We start from the raw sequence: 16,682 nt of genomic DNA on the forward strand, positions 1-16,682 counted from the left end.
TCAGAATGAGCGTGTGGACCCTTGCTCTCTTCCACCTGCACGTCCTGGAATACGAGGGGGGCTTCCCCTCAGCAGCCCTGCTCTGGGTAACTTTTGTGGACATGCTGGGAAAAGTCCAATAGAGCACCACCGAGATGCTGAAGGGCCTGGAGCACCTCTCCTATGAGGGGACGCTGAGAGAGCTGGGGCTGCTCAACCTTGGGGAGAGGAACCTCAAGGAGGGAGCTCATCCACGTCCACAGACACCTGAGGGGAGGGCACAGAGGACAAGAGTCAGGGACATGGGGCTGGGCACCATGCTTGGGGTGTCCCTGCTGGAATGGGGCTGGGATGGGTGGGCCCAAGGGTCCCTCCCCACCTCAGCCAGTCTGGGACTCTGCAAGAAAGAACATGGGTTTTATTATAGTGACTGCAGCGCTGCAGGTGGGCTCTCATGAGAGCAGAGCAGAAGGGGAGAATCTCCTCCCTTGCCTTGCTGGCTGCACTTGTTTGGGTGCAGCCCATGACACGATCAGCTTTCTGGGCTGCAAGCGCACATTGCTGGCTCGTGCTCAGTCTTACATGCTCTCAGTCCACTTGTCAACCAGCTTGGATTCATGTTTGGGATTGCCCCGGCCCAGGTGCAGGACCTTGCACTTGGCCTTGGTGAACTCCATGAGGTTCACACGGGCCCACCTCTCAGGCCTCTCCTCTGGATGGCATCCCTTCCCTCTGGCATGTCGACCGCACCATTCAGCTTGGTGTTGTCTGCCCTCTTGCAGAGGGCGCGCTCAATCCCACTGCCCATGTCACCGACAGAGATGTTAAATAATAGCGGTCCCAGTACAGACCCCTCGGAGACACCACTCATCACTGGTCTCCTCCTGGACATTGAGCCATTGACCACAACGCAAGAGTACAACCATCCAGCCAATTCCTTACCCACAGAGTGGTCCATCTGTCAAGGGATGACGGGAAGCTCCATCTTGCACATGATGGTCCATTCTGGCCCTTGTGCCATCTGCCTCGTCAGCAAGCCTTGCTTGGGTGTGCTTGCCAGTGACAGAGCAATCGGCATGGCGAGCGATGAGATACCCAGACATACTCCATGGGCCTGTCCCCAGCTGTGGGCAGAAGGAGGTGCTGATGGAGAATACAAATATCTCAGCCAAATGTCAGGGTCCTTCCCTTACCTACCATGTCCACTCCAGCCAGCAGAGCCCCAGGGACTTCCTGAGCCTGGGGTGCACCCAGACACTTGTTGGCTGCCCAAGGCATGCACCTGACCTCTCCCGTCCTGTGAGCATTGCCAGTTTTCCCCCAGTTCTGTGGCTGTGACACGCACAGCTTCTTGTTGTGCCAAAGACCATCTTTTTCAGTTTTCCTGCCCAGTGCCCACCTCATCCTCTCAGAGATCTCATCTCCCTGCGTGCTCTGAGGCTTTGCCATGCTGCTGGCCTGCCCTCCGTCAGCAAGACACCGAAGGGCCCAGCATGTGGCAGAGCTGTGGGCAAGGCCCAGCTCTGTCTGCATTAAGGATGAGACTCCAAGGGCACGGAGGAATTTAGCTGCTGTTTCCAGACAGGCGTCTCTTTCCCTATCCATGATCCAGGCTGGCTTTGCCCATCTATTGTGCCACGTCGGCCCTACTTCTCTCCCATTTCCCCCCCGCAGGCAAAGGGTCACGCTGTCAGCTGCACAGAAGCAAGCTTGTGACTATGAGACATTTTTCGTTAGTCAGCAACAACCATCTCGGGTTTCAAACCGGCCAAAGCAATGAGTCCCAGCCTCTAAATATTTACAGGGGAGGCAGGAAATGAGGGCAAATCCAGCTAAACGGACAGGCTAACGCTGACAGCTGCTGGGGTGGGGGGGAGGGTTGTAGGTATGTTTTAGAGCTGTGCAGGGGGAGCTGAGGAGAACTGCGAGCCTGACAGTGTCTTTGAGGTCCTCCAGGAGGGGGGAGGCCTGATCCTGCCAGGGGTGCAGGCTGCCAGCTCTCCTCACACTGGTGATTATTCACCTCAAAGCACTCAGCAAGGGGCCCGGCCCCGCACCTGCGCCTCTGCGGCCTCCCAGGCTTGTGGACACAACGGAGCATGGACGGGTAAGCAATGCCCCACATGTCCCAGGGACTGGTAATTGCATTTGCATTCTTGTCTTGCTGGTCACCTCAGTGAGCATAGCTCGACCATAGATTCCTCAGCAGTTGCAGGACCAATGCCATATGTGTTCCTGTAGCCTAGTATTTTATAGTTTGTTGCTGGCTTCCCCTAAGCAGGAATCTTCTGGCCAGCTGTGCTCTCCAGTGACATTGTCCCAAGCCAAATGGTCGTGGAAGGTGCTGGAGCAGATTAGGTCAAGCTGACGGTTGGACTTGATGATCTTGAAGGTCTTTTCCTACCTAAATGATTCTCTGGCTCTCAGCAGAGCACAAAAGTCACCACAGATCTGTGCGAGTGACTGACTGAGCTGGCAGCATTTTTACCTTGTTTAAATGGTGGACGACGCGTTGTGTTCAGCGTCGTTTCCTACCAGGTTGAACAGTGTGGTCTCCATCTCTCTGTATTTTCCTCAGAGACAATCTGACCTGTCTGCAGTTTGGAGGCTACAGTCAGAGCTGGGATCAGTGTCGTGCTGCCAGCACCAGGTGCCTGAGTCCCTGTCTCCTTGCAGGGTCAAGAGGCCTGCCTGGAGGATGGCAACGCATCCAGTCCAAGCTTATCCTGATTATCCCTACCAGCATATTTCCCATGCTCTTTTTGCAAGACATTCAGTGATCAAGCCACTGTAAAACATGCAAATCATGTAAAGCGATTTAAATGACTTAAAATGTGAAAAATGTGTAAATTACTTTTCCAGCTTCTGTTTAAGAACTTGTCTGAATGAATACCCTGACATGCATAAATATGGAGAAATAGTGTCTGCAAATCCAACCCTATGTCTAATGTCTTTCAATGCAAAATTTTAACTTCCCTCAAAGGCAGCCCAAGGTCCAAGGGAGCAACAAGGCAGTTCGTTGGAAATGACTTGGCAGAGAAGGTGGGAATGTAGCAGGAAGAACTGAAATATCAAAACGTAAACTATAGAAAAGGAAGTTTGGGCTGATGCACACAAGGAGCTTCACAGTGCTTTGGGAGGACCTACTACTCGCATCCTATGTGTCATTCACTGTGGGTGAAGGTGGTTTTGCCTTTCTGGACAATAATAAAGGATCCACTCTGCGCTACAGGGCTGGATATTTGGTGAGTTTACTGTGGGTGGGTGGGAGGGGGGTGAATAATCTGTGTATTTATGCTCTTCTCTATGCTACTTCTCTCTTGAGGCTTTCAGCACTGACCAATGAACTGTGTCAAATCTTCCCTCATCATCATTTTCTTTAGTGGGATTGTAGGCAGTTTGAAGCCACGTCAGCTTCACTTGAGCTTTTGAGAGCAATGGGGGAGAGGAGGCAGTAGCAGACTTCCAGTCATTTGCTCTGTCCCATGTCTTAGATGTGCTCATGCCTCTCACCCAAGAAAGTGTGCAGAAGGCACTAATTTAGGAGACTTAACCTGCTATGTGTTCAGGGCTTGTGCCCTGGGAGATGGGAGAAAAGTGTGTATCCCTTGTAATGATGTGAGGTTGCAGGACGATAATGGAGAGCACTTGACCAATCTCTGTGAACAAGGCTGACCAGCTTCAGCTGACTGCTGAAGCCGCAGCACCCGAGACACAACAGTACAGCCAACACTACTGTTGGACCTTGTCTGATGCAAGACCTCTATCCTGCAACCCTTGCTGAGCTGCAGAGCAAGAAGAGTCTGTGCCAGGCACTTACAGCTCTCTTGTTCTAGCCCTTGGACTTGCTGTCTCCTGAGTTTTGGCTTCCAGCACAGCCTGAATTTTCTCCTGAGCAGACCTCATATCTTGAGTTTATCCAGCTGTTATCAACATATGTGCTTCCTTGGTGACTCATGCCCTGTTCCCTAACCACATCCCCTTCTTTCTTATGCCCCCACCCACCACAACTGAGTCACTTGGCCTCCCATGACAAGCCAGGAACCTCTTCCTTCAGTCATGCGTGTAGAAACTTCGAGCTGAGTCCAACGTAAGCACCTCTGGACTTCCTTTTTCAAAGCAGGCTACAGAGCAAGATCTCAATTGCTGTTAACAGGCTGGTCCTGACCTGCCTACATTCAGTGTGCAGTACCTACACCAGATCTATACCCACACTCTTTTGCTCACTGTGCTTGCAAAGGGAACACTTTAGAGCAGTGTTGTCCTCTCTACGGCTCTTCGGTTCCCCAGAAGGACCAGTCTATCCCTAACTGATGCGGAAAGAGAGGTTGCTCAACAGTCTTGGCTGGCAAGACAGAAGTAGGTGGCTCAGTGGAGGTGGGAGCAGAGAAAAGGTCATTGTGAAGTCTTAGTCTTCCTGATCCCAAACCCTTTCCCATCTTTTGACTCTTCAGTAGCTCACGGGAAGTGACTTTATGGTATTATCCCATGCCCCAGTAGCTGAAGAGCAGCTCAGTGTAATTGCCACCGAACCCGGTCTTTTACAAGCTTCACTTCCCAAGCGACGGGTTTATGCACTGTATGAAACACAGCCACTGTCAGCTCACTTTGAAGGTCTGCCACACAGCCAGAAGGGTTTGGATCTGTGGTTAACAAGCCAGACCAAGCTGGTATTCAAGCTGAGTGTATATTGGTAGCTATTTTCCTTAATGCTTCCTGTTTATGGTCAGTAGCTCCATCTATCATATTAAGCTTTTGTTAGACGTTTTCTTTGTCAATGGACAAACACACAGGGTTTTAATCACCATCTTCTCTTTATGCCAAAGACTGTTCATTTCTAACCTAAAGTAACTCATTCAGGGCTGTGATTTTAATGAGTGCAAATTTAGTGGGAGAGGAGCTGTATTCTTCATTTTTTCCCTGTAGATCTGAAACATTACCTGGCTTCTTTCCCAGTGTCATCATCTTCAATTAAAGGACATTTTCATCTGCTCGTGGAAGACATTTTAGCACAAGGGGAACACTGAAAAATGAGGTGTGTATTTCCTTTTACACACTGATGAGAGAGTTGCTGTTGGGCACCTTAATTTAGGGCTATCTCTGCCCCTCACTGCTACATAAGATGAGATGTTGGTGCAATGTCTCATCTTCACAGGACCTTTGTGAAGCAATGCAGTGTAACTTTTCAGGCTGGGAGGTGTACAGTCAAGATTAAAACATAAATTTGTCTCTATAGGAAGGTAATGGTATAAAATTAGATGAATCCTAGGAGGTATTTAAGAGATGTGTGGACGAGGCACCAAGGGATATGGTTTAGTGATGAGGCTCAGTAGGTCGGGTTGATGGTTGGACTTGGTGATCTTGAAGGTGTTTTCCAACCCAGGTGATACTGTGATTCTATTTTTACATGGGCATCACAGCTCCTGGGTGACTGTCCTTGGTTTGGGGTAAGGTGTACTGGCAAAAAACAACGCACAGAGCCTTTCCTTGGAGGAGAAATACAGTGTAGGTGCATTTCTGGGCTGCGGAAAGCTGTGTGAAATGCTAGACCTTCTGCTTTAGTCATCTTGAGTGAGCAGACTGGGCCATGCCTACCCTGAGGTCAGACACGGTGGAGGAGGAAGATGGATATCTTGTTGGCCATGATACTGATGACTAAAATGTAATAATATTCCCCCACACACCCCACCAAAGTCTTTCAGACGAACTTGGACAACTTTGGATGTTTCTCATAAAACCAGAATTGTGTTTTTTCTGCTTGGCACCAGATGAGGTGGGCTGGCTCTGTGTGCCTGTGCCCTCCTTTGAGTGAAGCAGAGCTTCCTTCAGGGAGCCGTGGCAGGACAGAGAGCTGGACCCCAGTTGCCCATCATGTCCCTGTGTTCTGGGAGCACTGGTCAGGAGCACCAACATAGACTCAGGACCAAGATGAACTCTGTCCCGTCCCAGATTTATGCCAGAAGAAGATCCTCCTGCTGTAAACACCTTTCTGCTGAGAGACCCAGGCTAATTACCATGTTGCTGCCCTCCTTTGTTCTCTCATTTTCTTTTTGACTTCCCTGCTGCTTCAAACATGCTTGTGAGCTCCCTTTCTGGCAGTCAGATCTGACAGCCTGTGGGTCTGACTTCTCTCTCAGACTGGAAGGGCTTTCCAGACGTGTGCACAAGATGTAAATACCACCTCAACACTACCACAAAACATTTCTTCATGCAGAAAAGGAAAGCAGAAATCCAGCGTTTTGGTTTCCTGCTGGAGGAAGATAGTGCTGTATCCCTCCCAAAGGCAGTTGTTCAGCTCCAGAAACTATTTAGGATGACATAGGAGTGGGATGTTCCAAAATTCTTGGAGACTTGATGGAAATGCAGTTGTGGGAAACCAATCATTGCTCAGAAATGTCTTTTGTTTTACTGGTGATATTTTTTCCTCTCTCTCCTCAGCTTGCCTTATATAATTATAAGGGTGGTGAAAGCTCAAAAGGCAAGGCTTGATTGCAGCAATTAACTTCCCCAGACACAGATGCTGAATGATTGTGAGCTTGGGCCTGTCTCTTGGCTGCTACAGGCTACTGGAGTGATTGCTGGCATTCACGAGTGAACCTCACTGCCCACCCCAGCATGTAGGGAGGGATGCTAGAGCCCCATTACCAACAGGGGACAGATATGATCACCAAGATGCACTAAGTGCCCAGGTCGCCACAGCACTTTATGGTGTTTAGAGACCCAGCTCCCCTTGGTTTCAAGGTGATTGAGTTGCTCATGATTCATCTCCATGTTTTCTCACTTTGACCAGAAGCACTCAGTAGGGTGAAAAGTAAAGACAGGTTTCCCCTTTTTTGTGCTAGGGACCTGAGCACAATTTCAATGCTAGCTAGGATCTGTGAAGAGCTTTCTTTGGAGAGCAGAGGAAGGATCAACAAAGTCTGTCTGTACCACATCAGATCTGGGAGCAGTAGTGCAGGTTTACAGCTCAGGAATTACCAGCTATATGCAGCACCAGTGGAGGGATTCATGGATGGTTTGGGCAGAGGAGGTCTGCTAGGAAAGCCAGAAATGCTGCAGCGCATGTGTGGCTGGAGGAAGCAGAGAGAAGTTGTTCATGGGAACAACACTTGCTTGCAGGCTAGATCTGGGGATTTTGGAGCAGGGAACTTTCAGCTGATCTTCTGCTTCTGCTGAGTGCACTGCACAAGCAGTTTCTCTATAAAAAAGAAAACTGGTGAGAAGAGTCCTGCCTGATGCTTTGCAGACCAACTCAGCGAGACCTGGGTTTCTCCTGGGCAACAGGACATCAGCAGGTCTTACCCAGGATTGCCTTGGGTGCCAGCAGTGGGAGTGTAAATATTTTGAGGCGGTTTCCTACAGGTACACTGGGCAGGCTGGGCTTGCTCAGCTTCCAGGATCAGGGCACTGAATTCATCGTGGCTGAGGGCCTCAGCTAAATCGGGGCAATTTTCTTCTCCTTGGGTTTTGAAGCACCACGCTTCAGCCTTTGCATAAATAATTTGAAAGTGGAGGAGGAGGGTAGTCCTTTGAGGAAGGCAGTATCAAGTGCACAGTAAATGATAATGATAAATGTCCTTCAGGAGGAACCAGCAAGGATGGCATCCAGATCCAGTTTTTTAAGCTGAGTTTTTCCATCCCCTCCAGCTTTCAGCTTCTGTCCGTGCCTGTTGTCTACCTCCTCTGAAGACATCAAATACTCGGGCCACTCCAATCCCTCCCCCAGCTGCAAGTCTGTTTGGGAACTCAACAGTGGGCTCTGTCACAGGGAAGAGCAGGATGCTCAGCCACAGACAGGCCGTGCTGAGCTCGGGGCAGTGCTGTGTCCGGGAGGCTCTTTCCTTGCCAGGGTAGCAGGATCATTCACTACACCTGCATTTATTACAGCTGGCAGACCCTTACCTGGTTAAGTGACACCAGTCCAGTGACACCTCCTGGGGTCATTTCCATGGCACGTGTCCTGTACAAGCATCCAGCAGTGGGAACTCCCCATGGCCAGGACACTCAGAGATATGTCAGAACTGCTTTCTTCCTCTTGGGACTTCCCTTGGGGCTGTGAGTTCTTGCTGAGGCTGTGAGGAGCGCAATGGGATGCCCCCGCCCTGCCTTTTTCCCTGCATCAGGACTTTGTGCATGCAGAAGCAACTGCTTGCCAGCTTTCTGCATCCCAGGGCCCCCTGTACAAAGCTCCCTTTCACCTTGGAGCATCCGGAAAACATAATGGGGCAGCAATTACTGGGGCGGGTGCAAACTCAGCTCTGGGAGATACATGGCGGGGAGCCAATTATTGTTAATTAGGCATGTTGCTGTTGGCTAGCCTGGGCTTTTGCTGCTGTGCAGGAGTGTGTTTGCACCAGGGGAGCTTTGTGGCTGGCTGAGCTGCTGCTGGGAGTCACAGTTCAGGCATGCTTGGGTCAGGGGCTGGCCAGAATGGCTCCATCCAAAACCTCACGTGGGGCAGATTTCACACCATGCTTACCCTTCGTGCTTTCTTCAAGAAGGAGATGAGGCACCAGCCAGGGCAGCCGGGAGCTCTGCAGCCCGGAGGTGATGGAAGCGCAGCTGGAGGTGGCTGACCACTGCAGCGGACATGTGCTGAGATCCTCCTGGACAGAAACATCTTGCAGCTGTTCTGCACTCTCTGCTGGACCCAAAATAGTCTGCTTTGTGGTTTCCCTGCCCTGTAGTTTCTGCACAGAGCTAGGGAAAAATCAGACTGACACGGTAAAATGAGGAGAGCTCTTATGAACCACCAGAACAATGTGTCTTCTGGTTTGGCTCCAGTTTGGCACAAAGCTGGGTATCCAACCTGTCATTTATTTCAAATAGCTGCTGAGCTGTGACAAGGACAGCCATAGCTACCAGATCTCTGAAGCCCTTGGGAAAGAGCAGGGTGGATTTCAGTGTGAGGAGGGATTGCCCCAGCCTGGCTGTGCTGCCCCTGAAGGACCTGCAAGGAGCAGAAGTGAGGTTGCTGAAGGAGCACCCCTTGAGCCTTTGCTCCTCAGTGCCCCAGGCAGGGCCTTTGCAAGAGAGACACCCGGCCACCCCTGGCCGAAGGAGGCCTGAGGATTGCACGGGGATCATCTCCTTCTCCTCCCCAGAGTGCTGTGGTCTCCAGGGTAGGCCTCCTGGGGGAGGACGAGAGGACGGCAGGCAACAAGGACACTGCCAGCCTCGCTCGGTGAATGGTGGCACTGCAGGCCGCCAGCAGCCTTCACCAGCCCTGTGGCCAAGTGGAAGAGGGATTATTGGTAGCGCTCTGAGGTGATGCCCCATGCCATCCCCACCTACACTTGCAGTGGATATGGGGGCATATATGGGGGATCCCCCCTCTCACAATTTGGGGGGCTGCTCAGCGCTGCCTCCTTCCTCAGTGCAGCTGGGGAGGTCCCAAAATCCGAGGGCAAGATCTCTGCTCATGGGATGGTGTGGGAGCAGGGTGCCAGGACCCTGCTGTCGGTACAGGGAAGGGCCTACCCACCAACAGCACAGCCCTTCAGCAGATCCCTGCCTTGGTTCAAACTTTTGCTTCGTTTCAGTTCTCCCACATGGAAGAAAATGTGGAGCTGAGGTTTCCACAGCCACCTCCTGTAGGACAAAACCAGAGCTCGGGCCCTTGTTCTCCCCACCAGACAGCACCGGGTAGCCCTTTGCTGACAAATATGAGGCCTGCAGTCTTGGAGCTGATAGTAAACCCACGAGAAGGAAAATTAAGACCTATAAGGGGTGGAAGAGCACTGTACTCCTTGCTGTAGCAGAGCAGGAGCAAGAGGGTCTGGGTTGCCAGCCCAGAGAGAGCAGCCAGACACCCAGCCCTGCGGCCAGCTCAGGAAATGGTCTTTTTGTTAAGCAGCTCTACACAGCTCTAATTAAATTACGGGATTAGAGCCATCTCATTCCTCACTCATCTGGTGCCAGGCGCTTGTTCCAAGGGAGTGCTCTCCATTAAAGGGAAAACTGCCCACGTAGCACTCTGCGCGGTCTCATCAAGGGGCCGAGCTGCCACAGAGTCGTTCCTTTGTCACACTGCATTGCAGCTCAGCTGTTTGGGGCTGTGTTACCATGTCTCGCTGCCTGGCAGTCACTTAGGCCCTGAAGCTCTTCGCTTCCTTGTTTCAGGACCTCCAAGTACTCCTTGATGGGTTTTCTGAGCAGAGCTCCCTTCGGTACTTGCAGCAAGGTAGTGCCTGGAGAGAACTAGTCAGATCGTCAGTTTCCAAAAGCAAATTTGTATGTGGCCTCCATCTTCCTCTCCACGCTCTGGTTCTTGCCTGTGGGCCTTCCAGGATGCTTATGGGATGGATAATCCTCTGCTTGCTGCTCTTAGCTGTGTGCAAGTCTGCTCAGGGTGCACAGGGTCGATCTGTGCATAGCAGCAAAATTCATGCTTTATGGGATGGTCTCACCCGAGGTTCTGAAGAGGACAAAGGCTTTGATCTGCGAGATCACAGAGTCACAGGAAGGTTTGGGTTGGCAGGAGCCTTAAAACCCACCCAATGCCTCCCCCGCCATGGGCAGAGACCCCCTCAACCAGAGCAGGAACCATCTAGCCTGGCCTTGGGCACCCACAGCTTCTCTGGGCAGCCTGGGACAGGGCCTCATTGCCCTCAGAATGAGGAATTTCTTCCACAAACTTAATCTAAATCTAGTCTCTTTTAGTTTAAAGCCATTCCCCCTTGTCCTATCACCATACTACCTGATAAAGAAGAAAATATAACTCAGAGCAGCCAGCAAAAGAGGAAGCTCCAGGATGCAAAACAGAGTTCCCTTGTGTTTGTTTTTGTTGTGTGCAGTTCTTGGTTACACAAATTTCCTGTCCAAGGGCAGACCTCTCGTTATGCTGTGCTTGGTGATGAGAGATTTGGGCACTTTTTCAGCTTACATTTTGGCACTGTTTTTCTTCTGTTGCTTCACAAAGACGTTGCCAGGGAGCCTTAGTGCTGAAGGAAAGGCTGTTCTCCTTTCACCACGCTCCTTATGACATGGCCCCAACTCTCGTGACTTACCACCATGCTTTGAGGAGCCAGTCAGACTGCAGCTTGGTGAAGAAAGATCCCTTGCCATGGCCCACGCACAGAAAAGCAGGGACTGTCCTACACAGTGGTGCCTCTGTGCCCTCCAATTTATTAAGCATAAACACAGCGATAATTAAAATTTATTCCTTTCGCCAGGGAGAGATGTGTAGGTGATTGGATAATGAAAGCCTTTTGGGATAATTGGATGATAGACAGTGAACATTGCATGGATAGGGAGGAAAGGATGAAAAGACAGATGGAGTTTACAGGGAATAAAAGATGGTAAATCTGCTCAGAGGTTTTCTAGAGAATGTTTTTTTCAGTAATTTCTAAAGAAGTTGCTGGAAAAATAAGTGTTTTATACATCAATACAGAATATTTTGTTTTGAAGGTGAAGGGAATTCAACGTCATTGGCTCTGTTTGTGGCCATGTTGACTCCAAATGAGCTCTTTTGTGGTTTTCTTTCTCAAGTTCTCCTGCATGTGCCAGGTTCACTAGCCAGATACTGCCTCCTGTAAGGTCCTGCACTCTGTCCCCAGATCTGTCCTCCTGCACCCAAACCTGGTGCAGGAGCTGCATGCACAGCCAGCACTGGGAGAGCTGGAACTTTGGCTGGGATGAGGAAGGGCCACAAGGCACCCCAACGAAGAGTCCCAGAGGCAACATGGAGGTGGACACTGGACATCTTCCAGAAGCCACAGAAATTGGCAATTTGACAAATTCCTCCTCTATTGTGATTTAGAGACAAGTAGAAACAGGACAGTGTGTCTGACTGGTGTTCTGGACAAACTTGACACTGCCCAAACAGCATGAGGACAGTACAGTTATCCTTGCCTAGCCATCGAGGGAAAGCAGGCTGCATTTGGCATGGTAGAACGGGCATCAGCATGGTCCTAGTGAGGACTAATAGGAGAACTACATCTCTTTGAAAGATTTCTGTAATATTATTTGCGAATTCCTACTTCCCAGCATTGCAGTCTGCAACAGCAAGGCCCATTGCTGCTGCAGAGAGCACACAAGCCAGCTGCAGGGAATGACTGCAGGCTTCTTCCAGCTTTAGGAACTGGCTGTTTATTTGCAAGCCAGACACTAAATTTCTCATGCCCTTTGCAATGTGGCATTTTCCCCTGCTGCTGACCGAATATGGCCATTTTGGTGGGGTCACTGGAGTAGATAAAACTCAAGTTTCTCTTGCTCATTGCCTAGCATAAAACCCCATACAAGGTCTTCTTGGCAGTGCTGTTGCCAGAGGGTCCATAGCATGAATTTTACCTCAGCTGTCTCCTTCATTCAATCACTAAGCTGCATAATTAGTTTTGGAGAAGTCATTTTTCCTATCTTGTGCCCTTTCTTGGCTGGAGGCATACCATGTCTTAGTTTTAATATGCTGCCTTCTCTCCTGGACAAACTCTCCATCTCTTCTGCTTTTGTAGAGTTAAGTAAAGCAGAGAAAATCCTGCCTGAAATGAAGCATCTTCCCACAAACTGAGTTCATCCCTCAAAATATTCAAACCTCAGCTGGATACAGCCCTGAGCAACTGGATCTGGCTGGACCTGCTTCGAGCAGGGGTTTGGACCGGTGGCCTCCAGAAGTCCTTTTAAACTAAATTACTCGAGCTCTGTCATTCCAGCCTCCTGCAGAGCCACTTTGCTCCCCTTTTTCCCCTCTCCTCTGCTCTGTCAGTCCTCAGCAGTGACCTGAATCAGGGGTGAAACCCTTTGCCCAACTGCCCGGTGTGGGTGAGGGCATCCCCCCAGTGCTGCTGAGCCTCTGATCGTGGCTGCCCTGCACACAGGGCGCAGGAGGGGAGCCTTTAGGCTTCACAGCCCGGACCAAATATTTACCCTCTGCATGGTGTGTCACAGGCAATTAAGGTAGCTGAGCCAAAAGCAGAGTGATGAGAGAAGCTGTTTGCTTTTCAAACCGGACCAGCGACTGCCTATTAAATTATCTGAATTTCAGATAATATTTAGCCGTAAATCTTGTTAACAGTGTTCCACAGTATGGAGATGTGAAGGAAGGGAAATAAAAGGAAACAAAATGAGGAGGGGATGTTTTGGGAATGGTAAAGAAGAAAAGAGGCAAATGCTGGCTGATAGCTTAGGAAGCGGTTTGCGGCTGATGGTTTTATAGGAAAGGCTTCAGCTCCACGAGGAAATCAGCTGGAACAGGCCTGGCAGGACAGCTCTCCACGTGAGAGCTCCTCTTGCAGAATACCAATGAGCTGAATCCAAAACAAAGTGGTTAGAAGAAGCTGTTTCAGGAAATTTCGCTGCACCAGGGCAGGAATGGGGAGGTGGAGGGAGCACACTCTCCTCAGAGAAGAGGAGCAATCTGGAAAGTTTAAAGCCAGCTATTCATGCTAGTTTTTCTTTGTGTCAGAATAGCTGGGGTTTCTTTTTAATTTGTTACTTTGCTTGCTCTATTGCCCTACTTATGATATAGGGACTGACCACAGTGGGTGTAAAATAATCTTAGGGTTTGGAGGGTGTACATTTTGTTAACTTGCCAATCTGTAAGGAAGAATCCAGATCAGCTACCTTATGCCCCACTTGGAAAGTGCACTGAGGAAGGCTTTGGGAAGGACTGGAAGCAATCAGAAAGAGAAAACCACTGTTTGCAGAGGGCTGCCAGTTTTGCAAGCTGTCCGTGCCTGTGCTGGGGCTCTCCCAGGTATGGCCTTTTGCTGATGCTCTCTGCTCTTACTGCTGGCAGCCAGAAACAATTAACTAGCAAATGGAGTGAGGACAGAGGCTAGCATGAATTACTGCCTCACAGGTGGATGCCCCCAGCCCTTCTGTTTCCCAGCCTGAAGGATTTGGCTCTGGGTTTATCTGGCGTGCACGCCAGCCCCTGCTACACCCCTGCTATGTGGGGTGTGAAGCAAAAGCACTGCTGCTATGGGCAGGGGTGGCTGCAAGGACGTCACACCGGCCAGCTGGCGGGTAGCAACATTGCAGACATACCCTGCTTTGCCGTCGCTTTTGTTGCTAAATTTTGCCATGAGTTCAGCTGGCTCTTTCGGGAGGAGCCCGGCCGGGTGGTTTCTGTGCTCAGCAATGGGCAGCACGCCACGCACCAAGCTGTCTCGCTGCCAGGAGCAGCAGGTCCTGGCAAGGGGCTGGGGCACGGCCACGCTTCCAGGCAGCCAGGCGCTGCGGCAGCCTCCAGCCTGCCCTCCTCACAGCATCACCTTCTGTGTGCGCCTTCTCCCTCCCCAGGCACCGGCTGATGATGAGAGAAATCACACCTCGGGCATACTGTTTCCCAAGAAGCGTGGGAAGAAGGTTTTGCAGACAGCGAGGCAGTGCCCTGAGACATGTTTCCAGCTCCCCACAGTTGCTTGCCAGCGATGCAGATTCCCTGGGCTCCTTTGCTGCCGTTGTTGCAGCAGCCTCAGAGCTGCCCTTCCCACACCTCTGCAACCTCCCAGCTGGGTCAGGGACTGTCTGCGCTTGTCCCAGGGGCAGCACATGCAAGGCACAGCTCCACCTCTCCTCTCCCCTCACCTAAATAGGGAAAGCGCTGCCCCACAAAGCTGCCGCCTCAGGTAGCGTTTTGCCCAGGTTGCAGAGGTCCCACATCATCACCCCCTTTCTCTCCATCATGCCTTCTAACAGGCAGGTTTTGAAGCCTGCAACAAGGGCGTGGGCCCCGTGCTGTCAGAACTCAGCTTGTGTTTCCCTCTCCGATGGCCCCGGGCTGAGAGATTGGGTCCTCCCCATCCATGCAATGCAAAGAGGATTTCAAAAGCCTGCTTGCAGCTCCAGCCCAGGCTTTGCAAGAGAACTGCCAGGATACATCCAGCCAGGCCAGGAGAGTACCTGGCCATGGCAGCTGGGAGTCTTTCAAACAAAGATGATGCCCACATCCATCCTGGCCATCTGTGTCATGCAGGACATGGCTATCAGTCCAGGACACTGTTAAACAGTGCCATGGCAGCCATTTGGTTCTGGTTATCAGCTGGTGACAAGGGCTGATGGCAGGAGGAAAGCCGGGATTTAGAAGCTGTGATCTGAACCCTGCACTGCTGTTTGTTTCTGGGTCACGCATGAGGCCATGCAGAGCTTATTTCCAGATTCTGGCTTAAAGATGCCTGAAATCTGATTCAGTTTATACCTGGGGAAGCCACAGATCATGGCAGTGACAGCTCCTACTCTGGAGGAATTTGGGGGAGGTAGCAGAGGAGAGAGGATGATCTTTAAGGTCCCTTCCAACCCGAGCCATTCTATGATTCTAGCTTGCACTTGATTTTTCTTTCCAGGTGTAGTGAAATTTCACAGAGATATTAGCCTTGCTTCATTAGTGAGTGCTAGGAAATATTTCTGAAAGCCTTCCTTATCACCATGCTGTTCCTTTCCAAACCTTGCCCCTGCATCAGCCAGGTGTGCATGCTGCCTGCAGTGAAGCAAATCCAAACTAAAGCCTCCTAGACATCCCAGAATAAACTGGCATGGCCCTGGTTGGCTCTTTGTCCGGGAACACAAGTGGCCCTCATGGCTGATGTGGATGACAGCTTGCTGGATGCGAGCGGCCGGCCATCAGCCGGGCTGCATGACCGCGTGCTGGTCACAGCACATTAAATAGCACGGTCCCCTGGGCATCCCCTGCTGGGGACCTTGCTGGAGCACAGCCATCGTGGTGCTGTGTACCTCAATGCTCTTCATTAGCTCAGCTTCAGAGCACAGGTAAATCTCGGTAACATATCTCCTCCTCGGGGGCAGTGGCTGTGGGCAGCAGGACCTGGACATCTCCCCACCCTGCTTGCTTGCTGAGGACCAGCTGCCTGGCTCCTCCATGAGAGGCTGCAGAGAGCCACTGGCTGAGGATGTGGGCATGCAGGGACCTTCTCCTTCCCCATCACACTCCCCAGGCTCCTATGGTACCAGGTATTTCTTCCCTGGGTAGGATTTTCCAACCTTGAAGGCTTGGAGATTAGTTGGCTCCATTGAAAGCTGCTGGGTCTGGGTAGAAAGCAAGTTAGGAAAACATCTTTTAATGTGTTTTGTTGACATGTTTACCCTAATTTTGTCAAGCCCCAGGGAGCTGGTACACAACTTAAAACAGCTTCAGTTGTTTTTAAGTTCCTCAAGGGCTGCTCTAGGCTTGCACCTTCAGGAAAGCTGGTCTGAACTGACTTCTCAGTTAGAGTAATTAAACACACTTTAATTTTATCTTTGGGGGAAGAGTCCCTGGATGGATGATGCACTCAGCTCAGGCTCGTTGTACCAGGGCAGCCCTCATGCTGTGGTCAGGACGAGATAATTTGCCACTGTCACTTGAAATTTCTCCCTGCTATCTGTTTTCTGTGAGTGGCAGTGTGTGCCTGGGAAGCTCCCTGTCATCGTGACATGCTTTCAGTTCATGCTGTAGTTTGTGACTTCTACCCATGCCTGCTTGGTCTCACCCAGAGATACCGGTGCCTGTTTGATCTAGCTTACCTCACTTTGAATCACAGCTGCATTAATCCTTCTTAAGCCTAGCCACAAAGAGACTTAAAGCAATTTAACTGGGAAGCTTTGCATTTAATTTAGGCGAACATTTCTGGGGCTCCCCGTGCAGGACGCCTCGCTGTCCTGTGGCCACAGCCAGCAGCCACATGTACAGCGCTTGTCTGCATGGGTTGCAGCCTTGGCCTGGAGCCAAAGCATGAATAATTCCTGCTGCCACATTCCCTGTGGTC

General features: G+C 50.9%; 1 long non-coding RNA gene across 8 annotated transcripts in view; it reads left to right on the forward strand.

Moving 5' to 3' along the window:
• The first annotated feature begins 1,847 nt into the window (after nt 1–1,847).
• LOC118261295 (uncharacterized) overlaps nt 1,848–16,682 on the forward strand; it is a 28,262-nt gene continuing 13,427 nt past the window's right edge. For 2 of the 8 annotated variants that reach the window (XR_007708497.1, XR_007708500.1), the window contains exons 1-3: nt 1,867–2,086; nt 2,963–3,224; nt 4,906–5,014. This is a non-coding gene — a long non-coding RNA (uncharacterized LOC118261295). Of the gene's footprint in view, nt 2,087–2,962; nt 3,225–4,905; nt 5,015–16,682 lie in introns of all 8 variants that reach the window. The other 6 variants (XR_007708498.1, XR_007708502.1, XR_007708495.1 and 3 more) reach the window with 4 other exon arrangements.

This window comes from Cygnus atratus, chromosome 6 (genome assembly GCF_013377495.2).
Source record: "Cygnus atratus isolate AKBS03 ecotype Queensland, Australia chromosome 6, CAtr_DNAZoo_HiC_assembly, whole genome shotgun sequence".
In the NCBI taxonomy this organism is placed as follows: domain Eukaryota; kingdom Metazoa; phylum Chordata; class Aves; order Anseriformes; family Anatidae; genus Cygnus; species Cygnus atratus.